We start from the raw sequence: 4,744 nt of genomic DNA on the forward strand, positions 1-4,744 counted from the left end.
GAGAGAGAGAGAGAGAGAGAGAGAGAGAGAGAGAGAGAGAGAGAGAGAGAATGTATAAATGTTTGTTTCTCACCTCTCACTATGCTGGGAGTCTGGCATATTTCCGGGTTAGGACCTCGTTGGCAGAAGGGGCTGACTAACTCTCGATTCTGACCCTGCTCTCCACTCCTGGTCTGCTTCCCTACACACAAGTCTGCCTCATGTTCCCTCCACCACAGGCTCCTCTGCTCTGCTCTCCCTACCATCATGGGTGGAAACCCCATGAAACACCGAGCTCAAATAAAGCTTTCCTCCCTTAAGCTGTGGATATGCTTTGTTCAAGTTGTGACCAAAGTGTGGAGAACAGGCTGGAAAGGCAGAGAGGAGCGAGTGAGACACCCGGGGATTTGCTGCAGAAATAGAGGGAGGGATGAACAAGGCGAGAGAGAAGAGGTAGAGATGCACAGACTGGCGGCTTGTTGGAGATACTTTGTGTGGCCTTGGAGATGTGTAATCGGCACACAGGGAGGGGGTTGAAGAGAGCTGGAAGGGGAAGGGGAAGGACTTGGTGGGAGGAGGACTGGGAGCTGGAGGGGGTTGAAGAGAGCTGGAAGGGGAAGGGGAAGGACTTGGCGGGAGGAGGACTGGGAGCTGGAGAGAATATACATGTGGATAAAGTTTGCAAGCTAAAGATGGTGAATTTTGGAATGTGGATGCAGATAGGTTTGGGGACCATCAACAAATAGACGATAAGTGAATGAAGCCCCAGGGATGGAGAAGGGAGGGGAAATATTTCCATAAAACAGAAATAACATATAACGTCTATTGGCCAGGCTCTGCAAAGAAACAAAACTGATGGAATAAATATGTATATATCAGAAGGTAATTTAGTAGATAGGCTTACGTGATATGGTCCTGGTGATCCAACAGTTGAAGCCTGTGGTTAGTCGCCTAGTCTGTAAAGTTGGATGTCTCAGCTGTCCAACTTGGCTCAGAAGGCCAGGAGCGTTCCTGCTGGTCTTCGATCTATGTTGGAAGCCCCAAGAGCATGCTTCCGATGCCAGAGAAGAATGCGTCAGTCACAGGATAGCTGCACTTGCCAGCAAGAGTAAAAGCAAGCAGGCAAAGAAACAGAAGCTTCCATCCTCTATGCCCTTTTATCTGGGCTGCCTCCAGTATGCACTGCCCATAATTAGGGTGTGTCTTCCTGCTTCAAATAATCTGATCAAGAAAGTCTCTCACAGGAATGCTTAGGGGCTTGGGTTGTAGTGTCCAGATCTAGTCTAGTTGACAACCAAGACAGTCACCATGTGACATGAGAAAGGGGAAGAAAAGGCGATAAATCCCTGGGGAACATTCTTTAGTTCAAGGCCTTGGCAGAAGACTGGTCAGAGAGGCAGAAGAAGGATATATCTAGAGAAAGTGGTATCAGGGAAATAGAAAAAAAATTATTTTTATTGGGACAGCAAGAAGCGAAGAGACCCATATGTGATGGCTCGGCACAAGGACTTCTTCCTATAAGCCCAGTTTGGAGGAGAGGGGGTAAGAGGTGATCTATATCAGTTGTGGGAAGTTAGATAGAATCCTGGGCCACCTTACCTTTCTACTCCTTATTTTGGGGTTCACCTTGATCATAAATTGTCATGTTGGGCAAGTAGGAGATGTAAAGACACTGAAGAAAAAAAAGAGGGCAAGACCCCTGAGACACGAGTACCAGGTCATAAATGGCCCATAGCACATCCCCTGGGGAGATTTCCACAGTCACACCTGACTGCAGGAGGCCACAAAATGTTGCTTCACTGAGTGTCCAAGCAGAAGTGGAAACTGATTTGCTATCTGCCACAAAAGGTTAAGAAATCTTGGTTAAGAGAGGGCTGGAGAGGAACTCCAGAGTTGGCAAACATCTTTGGTGATTTCCACAAAGATATTTTCAGGCAGGGGAATGGATGGGGATGTTACAGTGGTCAAGTCCAGGACACTGCTGATGATCAAAGAAAACAGAGCTCTCTTCCTGCCTGTGTGCCAAGAGGTAGCATTTACCTGAGTTCTAATCACTAGGCCAGCACTGCTGAGCAGAAAGATCAGCCTCAGAGCAGCTCAAGTCTTTTGTCTCTGTAGATGGCTACAAAGCTGGGTACACACAGACCTGTGGCGGTTGCCCAGAAGTTTCAGTCAACTGATCTGAAGCTCAGGCCACTCCGATAGCCTTCAGGGCTAGCAGGGATGGAGTAAGAGTACTGATGTGTAGTGAGTGAATTCAGGTTCCCATGTGCACTGGATGCAAAGGTGTGTGTGTACCTTTGCTCTGCATGTGAGACCACTTCTACTCGGCCCCTCTTTTGAGAGTATAAGCGTACATTCTCTTTGTGGCAAAGTCCAATCCCTAATTTGCTTATTATCTAAGTACTAAACTGGAAGGAATTGATATGATTTTGTGATATCATTATCTTCATAAGCAATGGAGCATTGGAGAGATGACTCAGTGGGTCAGAGCTCTAGCCATGAAGGCATGAGGACTTGGGTTTGGGCCCATTGCATGGATGCTCGTGTATGAAACCTCAATACTTTGAGGAAAAGACATTTTGATTCCAAGAGCTTTCTGGTCAACCAGTCTAATAAAAACAGTGAGCTCTCAGAAAGACATTGTCTCAAGACAGTAAGGAGGAGAATATTAGAAGACATTTGGCATCCTGTGTTGGCCACTGCACACATGCACGGAGGTGCACACCCAACACATGCGCCAACACACAAAACAAAGAAAAAAAAAAGAAAAAATGCCCTTGTATTAATCCATACATTCCAACATTTACAGTGAAGTCTGGTGTTATAAGCCCCTGTGGTTTGTTGGGGGCCAATCGAATGGTGAGAATCCTGCCCTTCTCCCACACGTAGCCACCCATGTGAGTCCCCAGGGGTCCTTCCCAAGAGAATGGCTGAGTTTCACGTGGTGGACTCAGCTCCTTCCTGTTTCCCTGAACCAAGAGTCTGGGAGAGCTGCTGAGTTTGGATGACATAGGTCCCGATGTTGCTTTAAAACTCATTATATTGTTCCTTCTTGAAGACCTCATTAGGTTGAAATTTTGAGTGTTTAAAAGTCTGCTATTTCCTTGAGAGAATCAGGAGTGAGAAATTTGTTCAACCGTAGGGTCAAAGGCTGCCCTGCTGCTGGTAACTTCCCATGCCCTGATGGAGAACCAGACTCTCTGCATACAAGGTACAGCATCGGCTGCTAGTGCAAGTGTTGTTGGGTCTTCAAGATGAAGGCTTTCTCTCCTGAGGCTCTGCTAGACCAGGAGCTTAGCTGAGCCTGGGTACCACTGTAATGTCTGAGTCACTAATTTGAACTAAATTAGCTCCCAAGCCTTTGAGCTATTTGAATTAAAATTCACAATTATTTAAGCATTCAATGGCTCCCATTCTGACTCTAATTACAAAACACAACAACGCAAGCACAGCAACAAATGTATACCAGCTAACACAAAGCTAGATAGAAAAGCAGAAGGTGAAAGAAAGAGCGGTTGCACATAAGAGATACTGTATTAGATATTAGAAAAAGAAAGCCCTCCCGCTTACTGATATGAAGGCTACTGGGAGGCAGAGATAAGAAAGGACCTGATGTGATCAAGCCCAGGGCCAGGGCAGGTAGATTTAAGGGTGACAAGCTAGGCAAACGGAAGAAGTAAGGGGAGGGGGGTGAAGAGAGATCTGAGGGATGATACTCACTTCTAAGAGACATGGGACGGCAGGGACTGCAGCTCTTTGGTTCTTAAGAGAAGGTCTTGACCGACACAAGGTCCTAAAATCCCCTTGTTTCCGCACCTAGTTCAAGTAAAGCCAGTTAGCCCTCTGCCTGGTGACGTCATCTCTTTCACTCCCAGAATCGCACAGCCTGGACTTTGAAGGTCCTTGGAGGCACAGAATGGATCCACAGAGGCAAACCCTAGTTCATGGGTTCTCACCCTTTCTAAGGATTCTACCCTTCCACACAGTTTGTTGTGTGGTGATGACCCAAACCACAAAATTATTTTTGCTCTTGCTTCATACCTGTAATTTTGCTATTCAGAGGACTCCTAATGTAAATATCTGTGTTGTCCGATGGTCTTAGGTGACCCCTGTAAAAGGTTAAGAGGTGCGTTTGACCGCCCCCCCCCAAGGAGTCGTGACCCACTGGTTGAGAACCACTGACTTAGTTGATTTTTGCCTCTATCCTTTACAAGTTTGCAGTTTGATAGTAGAATGATTTAATATGGGTTTAAAATATCCTCCTTTTAGCTATTTTCGTCCACTTTTTGGAGGCGTTAAGTATGGAAGCAATTATCCTCTTCATGACTGTTCCTCCCCCACCTCAGCTCAGTGAAGCTTTTTTGTGCTTTTTTGACACCTGATGCGTAGGTAAGGTTCTGGGCTTGTTTCCTAGTAATCTGAAGTGAGTTTTTTTTCCCCCTCGAGAGCTAAATGGTGGATGCATGCTTCTCTGAGAGCTCAACCACAGTCTGCTGAGTGTGTAGGAGGACACAAGGAGCCGAGGAGGTTATACTCTAGTGATGGAAAATGTGAAAATCCTTCCTTTGCACTAACCCTCGACCATGGAGGTGCTGGAGGAGGTGGGGCACCGGCTTCAGGGGCAAGGTCACAGGCTGATTGAGCGCTTTCAGGGCATGGTACCCGGATGACACTGCTTCTGGTTGAATTACTTCTTTTGGATCTAAACTGGGATCTTTTGAGAGAGAGAGAGAGAGAGAGAGAGAGAGAGAGAGAGAGAGAG

General features: G+C 46.6%; 2 protein-coding genes across 2 annotated transcripts in view; one reads left to right on the forward strand and one right to left on the reverse strand.

The window, feature by feature from the left end:
• Dnase2b (deoxyribonuclease 2 beta) overlaps positions 1–1,106 on the reverse strand; it is a 35,609-nt gene extending 34,503 nt beyond the window's left edge. The window contains exon 1 of the mRNA XM_021196601.1: positions 884–1,106. The gene's annotated coding sequence lies outside the window, so the exon portion shown is untranslated. The remainder of the gene's footprint in view (positions 1–883) is intronic.
• Positions 1–4,744, forward strand: part of LOC110320533 (uricase) — a 34,045-nt gene that overhangs the window by 17,839 nt on the left and 11,462 nt on the right. The window lies entirely within an intron of this gene.

This window comes from Mus pahari, chromosome 4 (assembly GCF_900095145.1).
Source record: "Mus pahari chromosome 4, PAHARI_EIJ_v1.1, whole genome shotgun sequence".
NCBI lineage: Eukaryota > Metazoa > Chordata > Mammalia > Rodentia > Muridae > Mus > Mus pahari.